The sequence below is a fragment of the Onychomys torridus genome, chromosome 10, assembly GCF_903995425.1.
Source record: "Onychomys torridus chromosome 10, mOncTor1.1, whole genome shotgun sequence".
Classification (NCBI taxonomy): Eukaryota; Metazoa; Chordata; class Mammalia; order Rodentia; family Cricetidae; genus Onychomys; species Onychomys torridus.
This window is the reverse complement of record NC_050452.1, coordinates 10,686,647-10,704,077: the sequence shown is the minus strand read 5'-3', so window position 1 is coordinate 10,704,077 and position 17,431 is coordinate 10,686,647. Positions and strand designations below refer to the sequence as shown.

At 44.4% G+C, this 17,431-nt stretch overlaps 1 protein-coding gene across 2 annotated transcripts in view; it reads left to right on the top strand.

The window, feature by feature from the left end:
• The first annotated feature begins 1,533 nt into the window (after positions 1 to 1,533).
• The window catches only part of Sertad2 (SERTA domain containing 2), a 109,271-nt gene continuing 93,373 nt past the window's right edge, over positions 1,534 to 17,431 (top strand). For both annotated transcript variants that reach the window (XM_036201370.1, XM_036201368.1), the window contains exon 1: positions 1,534 to 2,102. The gene's annotated coding sequence lies outside the window, so the exon portion shown is untranslated. The remainder of the gene's footprint in view (positions 2,103 to 17,431) is intronic.

Here is a 17,431-nt window from a genome sequence, read left to right as displayed (position 1 = left end):
AACGGTCTGTATCCTGAACTGACCACAATTGAGGAAAGCCCCAACGCCACTAGAGTAAACCTTTGCCTTCATCTCTATCTTTTCTGATTTCTAGACCACTGTGGATTTCAGTTATCTGGGGCTGGGGGTTGTATCTTACTTCAAAAACCTACGTTGTCTCCCTAGTACTTGACTTTGTCAGAAACGGATGTTGGATGTTCGAGGTAGATTTGAATAGGAACGCAAATTGTTTTAAGCCTCAGGAAATCACCTCTGAATCTGAAGAAGCCCAGGCAGTAGGGATGAAACAGATGTTAAGGTCCAGCCTGGGCTACACAGCAAGTGGCAGGACAGCCAGGTAACAAGACCCCGTCTCCAGCAACATCCAAAACAAACAATGCATTTGTAGGGTAAGAAGATGGGTTTTGCCAGTGTGTTGGTTTTCAGGGGACTTCCTTCAAGTACTAGTGCAGGCAAAGGGTTAAAGTCTGTGAAGTGATTACTGGACTGTAGCCAAAATATTGAGACACACTCCTGGGAATGAGTACCAAGGCACCGAGGCACTCACTGCCTTAGGGTTCAAGGTGAGGAGGTGGGAGAGTGCAGAGGGACAAGCCGAGAAAGCTAAGCTACACACAGTACTGCAAAGCCCGAAGAGTCGTTGACGCCAGGTTAAGAAGTGCCACTTCCAGAAACCCAATAAAGGAAACGTGTGTACGGAGGAGCTGTTTCAACCTGTCCACACCCTAGGTGACTTCCCCACAAAACGGGCGAATCCTGGGCCGAAGTGATCGCCACGCCTCGCGTCTTTGCCTCCTCAAATCCCAGAGCACATGCCCACCGGACTTCACACCGGGCTGTTTTGGGAGTGGGCGCTGCGTGGACGCGGATCAAGTTTGGATCAGATCCACTCGGAATCCGACCGCTCGGAGAGTGGGCTTGGCAGCAGGGTCGGCCAGCAGGCTTCGCCAGCGACCCGCCCGCGCGCCCCTCCAGCCGGTCCCGGGTCACGCCCCGCCCCGGCCCCGCCCCGCCCCGCCCCGCCCCGCCCCGTGCGGCCCCGCCCCGTGCGGCTCGGCTCTCACACGGTTACTTGCGTGACTGACCCGGGCCGGGAGGGCTGGAGGACCGCGCGGGAGGAGGGAGCTAGAGTGCGGGCCCGCCCACTCCTCGCCGCCAGCCTCTCCTCCTCATTGGCCACGGGCCGGCATCCATCACCCCCACGTGGCGCTCGGATTGGTGGAAAGCGCACTTCTAGAACGAGGAGGGCAGAGTGACTCCGCGGGTCTCCCGCGGCTCTTTTTCTCCTCCCCCCGCTCAACGTCCACCCACCTCTCCCCACCCCCATCACTTCCCCCGCCCGGTGCGCGACAGTGTCCTTAGAAGACTCATTGGGCCCGGGGCGAAGCCAGCCACCGAGGGAGCCCCACCGCCATTGGTCGACGACCACGCCCGTCAAGGCGGCGCGCCCTGCCACTGGGCATCCTCGCTGCGCTCCCGCCCCGCCGCCTCCTCCCTCGCGGCTCTCCCCGGCCCCCTACCCCGCCCGCCCCGCCGCTTCTTCCCGGTCCAGCTGGGCGGGGACTGCCCTAGGACTCTTTAAAGTCTGTGAGTCACTGCACAACCCATCAATCCAATTAAATGTCTTGAGCGAGCCGAGCGGGCGGTGCTCCCCGCCGCCGGCCGCCCCTGCTCTCGGCGCCCCGCTATCCATGGCTGGCTGGCTGTACTCCTCCCGGTGCGCCCTCCTCCCGCATCTCGCCAGCCACGGCAACTTCCCCTCAGCCCGCCTCTGCCCCCAGGCCGCCGCGGCATGGGCTAGACCCCGGGCCGCTTCTTGCCGTCTCCCGTCCAGCCCGCGCGCGGTCTCGCCCCTTTAGCTGTCCTCGCCCGTCCCCGCCGTTCCCCCGACAGTCAGTCCATCACCCGGTCGGCTTTCCTCCGCGGGGCAGCGGTGGAGTACCCGCGGGCTCGGTAGGAGCGGGCGCCCCCATCCCGCTCCTCCGCGCTCCCACCCGTCGGGTTCCCGGTCCCGCACCGAGGGACGCTCCGACCGACGCCCGCTCCCCGCGGCCGTACGACCCGCCCGGGAGCTGGACCCGGCGCCCACTTCTTCGCGGAAGGTGAGTACGGCGCGGGATTCTGGGTGGGGTGGTCTGAAAAAAAAAATGTGGTTGCCGGGCCACTTTTGGGAAGGGTAGGGATCAGGTTGTGGCTGGAGGTTCCCGGTCCGGCGTGGATTTGAGGAGGCGACTCCCTCCTTCCCTCGCTCGCTCTTCCCCCGCCCTTGACGCCCTCCTTCTCCTGTCTTGCTGTACATGTAGGTATTGCCAGACTTCCACCAGCGGGGCATTATGCCGCTTGTAAAATAATTGGTGCTGGCATGCTTTCTGTCTTTTGAATGCCTAAGTGAGCAGTAATAGTCAGCGATGTGATCTGATAGACTGAGTGTCCTGCAAAAAGTGTAAAATGCCTAATGGGCACGTTTTCCTCTAAATCAAAGTTAACTTTCATTCAATGAAGGCAAAGCAAAAGGTGTTTTTAATTTGAATGCATGGAGATAGAGGAGGAGAAGACTGGTTGCCTAGTGGCATTGCTTAGCGCTTTTATTTTGAAGCATTTTTGTGGGTTTTCTTCGGGGAAAATGTGAATTTAGTATTAAAGGTTATGAAGTCTGAACCTGTTGGAGGAGAGCAAGGTAAGATGGGAATCCAGCATGGTGTGGCCACTTCGGTTTTCCTCTGCCCTAGGGAGGCATTACAACACGGAATTGTGTCTTTCTCAGTCACTGGACACGGTGCAGAGCTGTATGGATTGAAAAGCAGTTTAGATTTTGTTTCTTTTGGTATACCTTTTGTATTCTTGACTGTTCTTTAAACAACGTTACTCTACAGAATTTCGTCAATTTTAAATTTGGTTTCTCTATCTTAAGTGCCTCCAAACTACAAATACCTACACCTAGCTGTCTGCTTTATGAGAATCTTACCTTATGGGTCTTTAATGTTTATTTTGAGGTAAAAGAATGATAAGATATGGTTGCTCCGACCTGGATTCTGAGGTTGCTGTTTAGAATTCAGTAGTTTTAAGTTCGTATTGCTTTCTTTAAATCGAGTTCTATGCTAGTTGTCCACGAGATTTAAATTAGGCCAAACCAGACATGTTTTGAAATATTAAAGTACAGCATTGGCCTCTTAGTAGTTCGTTTTTGACTTCTCTTTCAGACTAACCAGAATAAGTTGTTACTAAATTTAATTTTAAAGAATAGACTGTTCCTGTGCTGAAATCTGCCAAGTTGCTACAGAAAGATTTCTTTTTAAAGAGCAGAAATGTGGTTATGATCAGTCCAAAATGGTGAAGTTGAAAAGTAACTTACATGTAAAAATGCTGTTTTAAAGAAATGCTTGTCACCAGCTCCCAGGCCTTTCAGTGTGTTTCAGGAAGACTTACACAAAGACTTTTTGAATTTTTTAGTAAATTTACCATGTGACTTTTTTTCATGAGGGTGAAGCCACATAGCACAGAGGATCCTGCTGTCTGAATTTGAATTTTGTCACTGTCTCTCACTGGCTCTGTGACCTTGGACAAATTTCCAACAATCTGGACTGTAGTGTTTTTCTCCAGAAAGAATCCTCTTTAAAAGTTTTTTCTTTTGCTGGGCGGTGGTGGCGCATGCCTTTAATCCCAGCACTCGGGAGGCAGAGGCAGGTGGATCTCTGTGAGTTCGAGGCCAACCTGGGCTACAGAGTGAGTTCCAGGAAAGGCGCAAAGCTACACAGAGAAACCCTGTCTCGAAAAAACCAAAAAAAAAAAAAAAAAAAAAGTTTTTTCTTTCAAGGATTAATAAGATGCTTGCAATGGACTACATCATCGTTAGAAGATAGGTATCTGTGTAGTATTTAATAGTGAAGCCCCAGGGGCTGGGAAGATTGCTCAGTTGGTAGTCCATTTTCTAAATTCAGATTCTCAGCACCCACAAAAATGTGGCAGCCTTCGTGTAACCCCAGTACTGGGGGGGGGAGGGGAGATAGGGACCCTTGGGGCAAACTAGCAAGTTAGACTAGCCAAGTTGTCAGGCAAGCTCTGGGTCCGAGCAAGAGACCCTAGCTTAATAAAAAGATGTAGAAAGAATGAGACAGATACTTGATATTAACCTTTGACCTCCACACACATGTGCATCTGCATAGCCGTGTGAACACACATAAACACATGCGTGCACATCATACACATGGGGAGAAAAAGAGCAGGCTCTGGAACAAGGCTGCTAGGGCTCGGCAGGAGCCCATCTGCCAGGGAGGATGAGTCAGGAGGATGACCTAGTCCAGGGTGCAGACTCTAGTGGAACTTTTTCTCAGACAGGCAAACCAACAGACAAAGAAACTAAAACGAAAACCAAATGAAAAGGTCCTGCAAGTCTGTGTGCTCTTGGCCAAGCTAACTGGATATTGGTCTATGAAATGGTAACAGTAGCAGTGGCTACTCCATACTGTTGTGAGGACAGAATGGATTCACATGTGCACAGACTTTGAATAGTGTTTGGTAGGTCTGCCCAAGGTTAGCTCTGTTATGCATACAGGTGACTTTAGAAGTGTGTTTGGGAATCCAACCTGGGACTTTGCCTAATGAAAGCAAGCACTCCACCACTGATTTGCACTCGTAGATAGTGCCGAAGCCATGATACTTGAGGTTGTCCTCTGACTTCCACTTGTATGCTCATACATGTGCATGCTCATCTAAACATTCACATACCTGCACATAGGGACATGCATACACAGAAGTGAAGGAAGGAAACTCAGTTATTGGGCAAGACATACTGTAATATACCTGTAACCCTGACACTCAGGTAGCTGAGGCAAAATGATTGAAATTAAAGGCTAATGGATTATAGGGTGAGATATTGTTTTGAAAAGTGATTTTTACTTTATTGGATGAGTTGAGTTGTCCACACACTCACTTTTTTTTCATTTTGAGAGGCTCTCACTCTCGTCCAGGCTAGCTTCAAACCTGTTTAAGCCTTCTGAATGCTAGGATTACAAGTTCGAGGCCCCATTGTTTGCATTGTTTCATTTAAATTTGCATAGTAGCCCGTACCCACCGCCATTATAAAATTGTTATAGAAATCACATGGTGGTGGTTGTTCGAGGTTTGCGCCTGTAAAACTAAGAGTAGCGTTGCATTCTGAGTTCATTGCTGGTGCCTCGCAAAGTACCTGGCATATAAAAAGTGGATAATGATGTGGAATTAATTGAACAATTTTTTTCCAAATTATTTATGAATAATTGAATGTACATTTTAAGTGTGATACTGTAGAGAATATTATTTCTTGTTGAACTGAATTTTTATTTTGATATTGTGGCTCACACACCCTTAATATTAGCACTCGGGGAAAAAATGATTTTTTTTTTAATTTTAGTGCTCAAAGAGTACATGAAATTTATAATTTATTTTTATTAACAGATTTTTAATTCTGGAGATTAAATTGAAATAATCTAAAAAGGCATGTCTAATATCTTCCTTTGTTACCTGACCTGTCCAAGTTTTAATCAGCCCTTCTGACTTTCAAGCTTTCTATCATTAAGTTGAACGCTATTATCCATTATTGTTAACCATACAAATCAGCTTTTGGGAAGTCTCAAATGGTGACAGGATATAATTCTCTACTTCAGAATTAATAAAGAGAATGTATGAGCCTCACATTGAAAGGTAAGATGGCATCACTTCCTCAAAAAAGAAAGTTCCATTGAAGAAGAAAACTCTTGAGCAGTCTTGATAATAATTAGCTGTTAAGTGGTTGCTCTAATAGTGTGGTAGGAATTATAATGGAGGTATGTGGAATCAGTAACTGAAGCAATCTTCAAACTTTTCCACGTTTTAATAGGTGTTACACAGTTGTGAATTTATTTATTTTTTTGAAATGAGTAGATTTGATGGGGCCTGCTCCCTTCATTGTTTATTAGAATCTTTTTACTTTCCATGTCAATAAAACTAGTTTGGCTACTGTGCCCTCTGAAGTTATACATGCATGATTTAAAAGAAGGACCTTCGTTTAAAAAATCAGGAGTATGGCTGAGTTTTATAAGATTGTTAAACCTTCTGGTTACAGTAACCAGGTAGTTCTGTGTATACAATCCTTTGTTTAATCAAATCATACTACATGGTTTAGTTGACCATATTGTATTTTCATTGGCAAAAACAATCAAATTTTAGAAAACTTGTCCTCCTTTTAAAGAACCCGTTCCCTGTGTAGCCCAGGTGTGCTATGGTCCTCCTCTGGCTTCAGCCTTCTGACTGTTTGGATTGCAGCCATGTACCCCACATCTTGCTGTTCATGTACTTTTGCTTTGAGAGGGGAGCCTCAGAGCCCTGACTGGCCAGGAACTGGTCCAGGCTGGTCTGGAGCTCCCAGCAATTTTCTAACTCAGTCTCTGGAGTGCTGGGGTTATAGGTGTGAGCTGCTACACCCAGTTAATCCGAACAAAACTTCAAGAAAGAGTTTATAAGGCCAGTGAGATAGCTCATGGGGTAAAGGCATGCTCACATAAAGGATGATTAGTTACATCTCCATGACCCACATGGTGGAAGGAGAGAACTGACCCTCAAGGATTGTCCTATGCACACACACACTCACTAAATAAATGAAATAAAATAATAAAAAAGAATGTGTAGGCACTTAGATGCAGCATCTTAAGTATCTGATCTGAAAATGGAAGGCTGCATATTTTTCATTGAAGATGTTCTAGTGTGGTACTGTTTTCCTGGTGTTCTCCCTGTGCTCCTTCCGTTTACTATGCTGAGCAGGTGTGGCCTGGTAGTATTCTCGCTATAGCCTTTACCTGGCCTCAACTAATGGTAGCTCTTCTTGTCTCGGCCTCCAAAATGCTGTGATTATAAGTATGACCACCATGCCTAGTTTTGAAAGATGGCTTTTGTTTTGTTTTGTTTTTGAGACAGGTTTTCTTTCTGTAGACCAGACTGGCATTGAACTCAAGAGATCCATCTGTCTTTGCCTCTAGAATGCTGGGATTGAAGGTGTGTACTACCATGCCTGGCTTGAAATAGGTTTCTTTCTTTTTTTTTTTTTTTTAAGATTTTATTTATTTATTATGTATAGTGTTCTGCCTGCATGTGTTATTGCAGGCCAGAAGAGGGCACCAGATCTCATTACAGGTGGTTGTGAGCCACCATGTGGTTGCTGGGAATCGAACTCAGGACCTCTGGAAGAGCAGTCAGTGCCCTCAACCACTGAGCCATCTCTCCAGCCCCGAAATATGTTTCTTAACTATACTTCTATAGTTCTTTCTATACTTCTTTTTATTTTTATTTTATTTATTATTTATTTTCGAGACAGGGTTTCTCTGTGTAGATTTGTGCCTTTCCTGGGACTCACTTGGCAGCCCAGGCTGGCCTCGAACTCACAGAGATCCACCTGGCTCTGTCTCCCAAGTGCTGGGATTAAAGGCGTGCGCCACCACCGCCTGGCTCATTTAATATTTTTAAACCCAAATCTATAAGCAGAAAAAAACACCAATGAACATAAAATAAAAATGTATGTATGTATGTGTAGAGCTAGGCTTAAGACTTCTTTTCAAAACAAACAAGAGAAAATGTTAAAAAGCAAGTCATTGTTTCCTTTCAAAGGGAGCACTTGCCTTTGGGACCTGGCTTAGTCTTCATTTATAGTGTGCCATTTGAGTGCAGTGGAATATGCACACGAGGACAGGGTAGCTTTCAGGAGTTCGTCTGTCCCAGGCAGTTCTTTTCATTTAGGTAGACAAAGGCATGTGCAGAAGGGAACACTTTAGAGGTCCCTGGCCTGCTTCTAAAAATGAATGGGGAGGCTTTATGGTTGTCTTCTTTGTTGTGAGGTTTTCTTTTCTTTTCTTTTTTTTTTTGTTTTGTTTTGTTTTTTAAGAATGGGTTTCATGTAGTCCATGTTGGCCTTGAACTCTCGATCCTCCCGCCATCTTCCAAGTGTTGGGATTACAGGGCTGTACCACCACACCAGGATTTAGGAGTCTTTAAAAATTAGAAGACAAGGGGGTTGGGGATTTAGCTTAGTGGTAGAGCGCTTGCCTAGCAAGCGCCAGGCCCTGGGTTCGATCCTCAGCTCCCCCCCAAAAAAAAATTTAAAACAGGGCGTAGTGGCGCATGCCTTTAACCCCAACACTCAGGAGCCAGAGGCAGGAGGATCTCTGAGTTCCAGGATTCACTACAAGTGGGTTCCAGGACAACCAGGGCTACACAGAGAAGAAACCCTGTGACAAACAGGCACACAAACAAATAAATATAAAAATAAACATTAGAAGGTAGCTGAGCATGGTGGCACATGCCTAGAATCCTAATCCTAGCACTTGGCAAGTAGAGGCAGAAAGATCAGAAATTCAAGTTACCTGGTGTGTTCAAGGTCAGTCTGGGTTTCATGAGACACTGTCTCAATATAGAGTTATATATAGGCTTAGAGTTAGCCTATGATATAAATTTGTCAGAATTCAGCTTTACTCTTTCTCTAATGATTTGTAGTTTTCACAGCCTTATGATATTACTTTTTAAAGTGAAAGTGAGATGTTGGTGTACTCAGAATAGGACCTATTTAAACAAGTGAGTCCCACACAGAAATATTATTGAGTCTATTCAGTATTCAGGATAGTAAGTAGTAATCCCCCAAATGTGAGTTTTCCAAGTAGAAATCTTATTTTTTCTGACTGCTGGGATTGAACTGTGCACTTTGTACACGCCAAACACATGCTCTGCCACTGAGCTATAGCCCCTATCCTCTAGGAAGCACTTTTTTTGTTTTGTTTTAAGATTTATTTTATTTTTAATTATTTGCACATATTTACTTTATTTATGTAGGTATGTGCACATGAGCACAGTGCCTCTGAGGCTAGAAATGTTGGATTGCCTGGAGCTGGACTTCCAGGCAGTTGTGAGCCACCTGACTTGGATGCTGGGTACTGAATTTGCTCTTAACTGCTGAGCCATCTCGCCAGCCTGCTCCCAGGAATCAACTTAAACAACAAAAACAGAAACAAAATTGCCAGGCAGTGGTGGCGAGGGCTTAGCCCCAGCACTTGGGAGGCAGAAGCAGGCAGATCCGTGTGAGTTCAAGGCCAACATGGTCTACAAAGTGAGTTCTAGGACAGCCAGGACAGTTACACAGAGAAACCCTGTTTCAAAAACAAAACAAAACTAAACAACCCAAACCAAATAAACCCAACAAACTTACCTCTTGGTTCTCACTGTTCAACAGCCGATGGATTGATCGGCTGGAACAGCAGCTCTCATCCACTCTTGCTTTTGAGTGTAAAGTCCATATTGATGGTTTGTGTGATGGTGTGAGAGTCTCATTAGTACCAAATGTTTACTGTTAATATATTAACCAGTCAAAAATCCCACCTTTTATTTAAGCATTGTTTCCCACAGCCCTCTTCCCTTTGTTATAAAATTCTTTTCAATTTCTTACTATTTCTGAATGAGTTTGGGTTCATTTGTGTGTGTGTGCATTCTTGTGTGCATTCCCGTGACATTTTTCTTACTGTTGCTTGCTCTTTCCAAAGTCATTGCAGTTCTTTTGCTTGTTCACAGTAGTTTTTCCATTAGCTCTCAGTGCATCTTCCAGGGCAGGACATACAGAATTAGAGCTTTCATTTAGTTTAGAGTGCTTTGTTAGACCAGTGGAAAAGCCTTTTCCTTAGACAGATTTTCTTTGTCTTATGGAACGATGAGCATTGGTTATCTTACCTGCACAGGTTCAAAGGCTACACTGTAAACCCAAGATGTGTCTCAAAGTTTGTGAGCGGTGGTGACAGGAAACATCTTTGTTATTTACTGAGTTTTCTGTTCATCTGTTTTATGGAGGAGGCCTACAGCCTGCTTTCCTGTTGACATTACTGTAAAGTGTCTCTCAGACTTCAAGCTTTGTTTCGCGGCAAGTGAGTTTGTAAGCTTTCTTTTGTGTGTGGTGACTGTCCCAACCATGTTGAGATGACTTTCCTGAGAGCGTCACAGCGTGGGGGGAAGTGGCTCCTTTTGTTTCCGACTCTTGAAATGGAGTCGGGACATCAGACCTGTCCACTGTGGAGTTCTCCAGACTCACATTGTTGCATGATTAATGTCCCTGCTGAAGTTGCGTCGGCCTTATTGTCTTCACTGGCTTTAATTCAAGTGCACTGTCTCCTTCAGGGTAACTGTTGCTGGATTATAAGGGTTCTTTTACCTAGAAAATTAGAGTAGGAAATGAATGCTTTTTTCTTTCTTCGTGATGCTGAAAATCAGCCCATTAGCACACACTGCAGATGCCCTACCACTAAGCTGTACCTGAAGACCAAAATTCGTCTCTCAAATAAGAGTTCCAGAAAAATCTTGTGAGGGAAAAAAAAAAAAAAAAAAAAAATCCCAAGGACCACAGTCTTTGACCTGGTGGGAATGTTTGCTGGTTTCCCAATCTTCTTGACATTATTTAGACATTACAAATCAGGTGTCCTTAAATCCCATTCAGTAAAATGAATAGGCCTTTCTTTTGAGACAGGGTCACACTGTGTTGCCCAGGCGGGCCTTGAACTTACTTTGTAGTTAGGCTGACCTGAGACTACTGATCCTGCTGTGTCAGCTCTCTCAGTGAGTGCTGGCATCATAAATGTGCACTGACAAGGCGGCCTGGCTCTTCCTTCTGATTTAGAAAACAATCTGTTAATTTACATTTAATTTAATTTAATTTAATTTAATTTAATTTCATGCATGTAGGTATTTTGCCTGCATGTATGACTGTGCACAGTTTGTGTTCATGGTGCCCATGAGAGCCAGAAGAGGGCATCAAATCCCTTTGAACTGGAGTTACAAATGGTTGTGAGCCACCCTTTGGTTGCTGGAGATTAAACCCAGGTCCTCTAGAAGAGCAGCCAGTGCTCTTAACTACTGAGCCATCTTTCTAGTCCCTGTTGTTACATTTTACTTAAATCAAATAAAATTGACACACTGTATTTTGGTCCCTAATGTGGGCCAGATAGGCAGTTTGGTATTGCAGTGGAGAAAGGACCCACGTATTCCCTCTCTGGAAATCAGATTCCAGAGGGCTTTGGTGAGTTCAGAGTTTGGTAGCTGCTGTTTGGAGCAGCTACAATTAAACATTATAGAACAATGAAATGATAACAGGAATCTTAATGTGGGTTTTATGTCCTTTGATTTTGTATAAAGGGAATCCCAATTCCCACCACAAAATCCATTTGAGTAAACAATTTTTATTTGAATTTGAGTTGAGACATCAAAATACAACAATGTCAGTCTCTCCCAGAAATTATGAATCTTCCGTATTTATTAATCCTGAAAAACTTTACAATAACCATGGTCTGGAATTTTTCCTAGATTTTTATTAGACTTTTTAAGTTGTTTTCCCTTGTTCCTTTGTTTCCTTTGTGAGAGGGGGGTGGGGTGGTGGGGAGAATGGTAACAATGAATGTTTCACAGTGGGAATGTAGCCATGTAGTCCTCCCAGTGACATTAACCAATTAACAAGTTGGCTTAAGTTTGCTTTGCCTGGTGTACAGCGGGAGCTAAGGTTTTGTTTCAGTGACTGCACTTGGGTAATTTCCTGCATAAATGAAACTGTTAGTGATCTCAAATAACAAAGTGAATATACTTATATTTTTATAAAGTGCAAGTAGCACTGCCTATAACATGTAGTGAGCATTGTGAATTATTATGTTTTTTATTTATTAGTATTTAATACATGTCCTAGGTTCTTGGAAGTATAGTAAGACATGGCACCTCCCCATACTAATGTTTATGGTCCACTTAGAGACAAAAGATCCCTGCAAAGAAATTAAATCCCTCGTATTGGGCGGTATGTAATGGAGCACAATGGAAGGTCTGGTGTATGCCACAGCAGGAACTCAAGTCCTAGATCCAGTGGACCTGCCCTCTGGAAGTTCTGGATGACCTTCTTGGGAATCCATCCTTTCTTTAAGTTTGAGCAACATTGGTTAGAGGGCTTTTGTGTCTTGGACAAAGAATAGTCTCATCTCCAGCTCCTGCACAGACTCTCAGTAGGGAAGTGATAAAAACTGGAGCAGGCATCCTGGCTCTTAACGACGCTCTCTGTCCCCTTGGGAAACAGCAAGTGCACCTGTGAGCAGAGTTTAGAGACACAGTGTGGGTATATTTTAGATTCCTGAGTCAAAAATAAATAAATAAGAAGCCCTCTGCTGGGAACTGGGAAACAGCAGTGAGGGTGCTGTAGGCCTGGGAGTTCCTGAGGAGGGATGACAAGGCAGCCTTTGGCAGTTACTAAAGATGCCTTCCCCAGTGTTGCCTGGAATAGCCCTGTCTGCCAGGTGGGTATACCTTGGCCTAATTTGGCAAACTTAAGAAGTCTGAATATATTGCTATAATTTGTAAATAATCCTTCTAAATTACTTTGTGTTGAAATTAGCAGACAAGCTTGTACCTTAAATTTACTGCTGTTATTTAGTGATGGAATTGGCCTAAGGCCACATGAACTCCAGGCAAGCACTCCCCCGAGTGGTGGTCTAGCCTTGATTTAAATTCAGACACAATGGTGTGTGACTGTGGTTTTGTTTAATTTTTTTCTGAATGTTTTGCAATGCTAACATTATTTTTAGACCACATGTTTCTTTATTTGGAACTATGTCTAAGATAGAATAATATAATGCATTCCTGTCTCTTAGATTTCAATTTGGGGGTAAAAGTCCAAAATCTCATATTTTATCTGTTATTTATTTGCTTACTTAAATTTTTTTGGTTTCAAGACAGGGTTTCTCTGTGTTGCCCTGGCTCTCCTGGAACTTGCTTTGTAGACCAGGCTGGCCTTGAACTCACAGAGATTTGCCTGCCTGTGTCTGTTAATGAAAATATTTAGACACTTCTGTGGAGACTTAGGGAAAAAAACCCTTGAAGACTTTATTTTTCTGCAGAGGGCTTCATCTCTTTTTCCTGTCACTCAGTCCACTGATTAAAAAGCCCATCTAGCATAGTCATGTGCGTTATCTCTGATGCTAATGATTTCAAGGATCTATAGCTGTGTCAAAACATACCAGATCATTGCCTGACATGTTGTATGATGCCTGTAATCCCTGCACTTAGGAAGTGGAGGGATCAGGAGTTCAAGGTTATCCTCTGCTACATAGTGAGTTTCAGACCAGCCTAAGAAACTCTGTCTCAAAACGACAAGGTGCTGTGTAGGTCAGTAGTAGAACATTTGTTTAGCATATTTGAAGTCCCAAGTTCAATCCCAGTACCACCCAATCTCTACACACGGAAAATTTACCAGATTGAGTCTGTGGTGGTGCACACCTGTAATCTAAGTTACTTGAAAGGCTGAGATGGGAGGATTGTGTTAAAAAAAACAGCCTAGGAAAGACAGCACATCAAAATAATAAATGAACTTTACTAAATTGAGTATTTTAAATGCATGCACTTAATGTATAATCAATAAAACTTTTATTAAAGCTACCTAGATTATAAGTACATTGTTATGACAATCTATTAATAGAATTTTTTTTTTTTGTTTCTTTTTTTTTCCTCAACAGGATCTCTTGCTTCTCACCCTCAAGTGAGGAGACCAGGTCAGACTCTGTAGCCCAGGCTGGCCTGGAACTTACTGTGTAGCCCAGGCTGGCCTGCCTTTCTTAGCTTCCCAAGTGCTTGGGTAACATGCGAACAACCACACCTGTCTTTGAAGTATGTTTTTGAGTTTGTGACTTTTGATCACTTCTCTCTCATGTATTTTTTAGTTACATATGTTTTATATTTTAGCCCATACATACATTTTAAATAAGAAAGATGAATAGAACCAAGGAGGCACGGAGGAATAGGTGTTGGTTTAAAGTTATGTATTGGACCTTGGAGAGCTTTTCTTCATATGTAAGACTCACTGGAGTATCTTTAAATAATTTGTACAAATTTAAACGTGGAGAATTGAAGTTGTATATTCTCCAAAGGATCCTTTCCTTATAGGTTTACTGATTATGACTCATCTTTGACACAGAGACAAGAATATAATTTTAGTCAAGCTTCCCTGTTCTTTTTATAATAATTCTATGGGGGTAAAGTGGGGTGGAGATGGTTCATCAGTTAAGGGCACTGGCTACTCTTTCAAAGGACCTGGGTTCCAGTTTCAGAACCCATATATAGGCTCACAACCATCTGTAACCACAAGTTCTAGAGGATCTGATGCCTTCTTCTGACTTCTGTGGGCACCAGGCATGCGTGTGCTCCACATTTATACATGCAGGCAAAACACTCAAAAATATAAAATAAAACAAAAAATATTTTTAAAAAAGTATGTGTTGGGGGAATGGAGGGTGTCTGGTATGTGCCTTTGTGTGCATTCATGTGTGGAGGCCAGAGTTCAGCTCTGGGTGTCCTCTACTACCCCCCACCCCCTTTCTGAGAGGGTTCTCTCACTGAGCTTGCTCTCTAGGCCAGATGGATGGTCAGTCCCTTCCCCTTAGATCTGCCTGTGCACCCACAGTCCCCAGCACTGGGGTCACTGACAAGCATTGCCTAGGCCTGCCTTTTCTGGGTGCTGGGGATCTGAGTTCAAGTCCTCATGCTCACACGGCAAGCACTCAATCGACCCAGCCATCACCCCAACCCTTGCTTTTTGTGAATGGGGTAATAGGCTTAATGTGCCTCCTGAATACATTGTCTCCTCCCCCCTTCAGTTCTCTAAACTGAATTTACAAGTTGAGCCTTAGACTTTCTAGGTAGACTTGTTTAGAGGAGAAATGGATCTGTCCCATTCTTCTACCCCCCAGTTCTTGTTATTGTTTTAATGGAGCCCAGGGCCTTTCCATTGCTAAACACGTGCACAGTACTGAAGGCTCAATACAAGTTTATCCGGTGATGATTTCATGTTAATGCAGCATTTCATAAGTTACCCAGTGTATGTTCTGGGTACATTTCCTTTTAGTTGTATTTAATGACTACATTAAGTTTAAAAACACTGCTAACTTCTCATTGATTAAAAATAACCAAGAAACATGATCAAAATCCTGACTCTGGCATCGGGACTGTCAGAGTGTTAATGGCCGTGACTTACCAACTCAAGCACTCTCTGCAGTCCTAGCAGAGCACGTGGAGAGTTGCCCTTTGCAGGACACAGCCCAGGAGTGAGAGCTTTGGAGGTCCCTGGGTAACTTGAATGCACAGACACACTCTGCAGTGCTGATTTAATACTTTATCCCTACACATATCTTTAAAAAAAGAGAGAGAGGGTCTCTCTGTGTAGCTCTGGCTGGCCTGGAACTCACTGTGTAGCCCAGGCTGGCCTTGATCTCTTGGAAATCCACCTGCCTCTGCTTGCCATCCTCTGAGTGCTGGGCATGCAGTGTTCACCATCCTCACACCCAGGAGCACCCTTTTCAAATGTGGAGAAAACACGCTAACAGCTCCGTCCTCGCCCTAGATTGGCTTTGGGGGCCTCATGCTGTTGCTCCCCTGTTTCCTTCTTCCCTGTGTTAAATGAAAGCTCGGGATGATGGCACTATAGCCAGGTTCTCAGTGTGGCTCCCGAGGACACGGACGTTCTCCTGTGTAACCACAACACGTGATAGTGAAGAGAGGTGGACAGGGGGTCCTGCTGGGGTGTTTGGAGGAGAGGCACTTGCTTTTGTTGTTAACTATATCATTTCACATAGTTTCTGACTTAAGTATTGAATATTTATGTCAATAAGGTTTTTTGTTGTTGTTTTGTCTTTTGAGATAGGGTTTTGCTGATAGCCCTGACTATCCTGGAATTCACTGTGTAGACCAGGCTGGCCTCCAACTCATAGAGATCCACCTACCTCTGCCTTCCAAGTGCTGAGATTAAAGGTATGTGCTACCATTGCCCAGCATGAATAAGGTTTTTGAAAAGAGCTTTTTGTTTTGTTTTGTTTTGTTTTTTGTTTGTTTGTTTGTGTTTTGACAGTGTCTCAGGTATCTGAGGCTGGTCTCAGAGTTGCCATGTAGCTGAGGATGACCCTGAACTTCTGATCTTCCTGCCTCTACCTCCCTAGGGGTGGGATTACAGGTGTGCACCATCAGACTTAGTTAACTAAAGTGCTGGGAGTTGAACCTGGGGCTTTGTGCTCACTAGGCAAGCACTGAGTTGAGCTGCATCCTCAATAGATGTTTTTGGTTTCTGAGATGGGGTCTTACCATGTAGCTCAGGTTGACCCTGAACTCCTCTGCTCAGGTGGCTCTCCTGCCTCAGCTTACAGAGACCTATAGTAGCACACTTGGATGTTTATTTTTACCTTGTGTTGGTCACTTCTGCACTGTTGGCATCACTGCTCTGAGTACTACTCTTTCAAAGCCTTCAGCTTGTTTCCACTGTTGGCATCCCAGCTAGCAGCATCTCACCTTCTCGGGTACAAAATGAAGGCTTGGGTAAGGAATCCTCTGCTCAGTCAGCTGCTGAACCCGAACTGAGCCCTTCATCAGTTGTGTCTTTGAAGTTGAAGTGATTGACTGCTTCAGTCACCTGTGGGTGTGAACGACTGAGTTCCGGAACTCTTCATGCTCCCCAGGTAGCTGTCATGTAGTGGTGTGTATTGAGCAAGTGCCCTGTGACCTCCTAAGCAATGTGCTTGGAAATGGCAGGTGATACTGGGGCATGCTGAAGTTCAGCAGTTCAGCCATGGGGTGTTGAGTCGAAACTGGACAGTTGGTCGAGCGGATTATAAATTTCTGGGCTTCAGATGGCCTGTTTTTCTGTGTACACCTCTAATTGCTTTGTAATGAGACTGTCAAATTGCTAAATGTAAAGGAAACAAAAAATCCAAAAGGCCAATTTTAGGATTTGTCTGTGTGTGCCTGGGCATAGGTCTGAGTGCATGCGTGTGGAGGCCAGAGGTTGATTCTAGGTGTCCTTCTTAATGGCCGCTGTCCACTTTACTGTTCATGACAGAGTCTCTCTCTCTCTCTCTCTCTCTCTGAAGCTGGAGCTTACAAACTGGCCAGGCTGGCTGGCTGGCTGGCTAGCGAGCCCTGGAGTCCTCTGTACTGGCTTTTTATGTGACTGCTGGGGACCCAACTCAGGCTCTCAGGCTTGTGTGGCAAGCACTGTACTGACAGAGTCCCTGTTTTTGAAATTTTAAGTTAGAGAAGGGAAACTATTAAGAACGAGTGAGAGGGCTGGGGATGTTTGTTACCTAGCATACCCAAGGTTCTGGGTTCGATTCCCAGCACCCTCCACCCCCACCAAATGTAATGAGTGAGTGAGAATCTCTGTTGGTTTGTCGTGTGTTGTGTTACTATTCTTCTTGCCTGTTGCCGTCAATGTCAAGTTAACTGCTTTGCTCTATATAAAAGTTTGTTTCCTTTAAACATAAAATTTACAAATGGCTTGGACGTAGTTCAGACATAGACTGCTTGCTTAGCATGCATAACGCCCTAGGGTCAGTACCTAAGTTAAAGGAAAAAAAAAGATGTTTTACTGTCAAAAATAAATAGG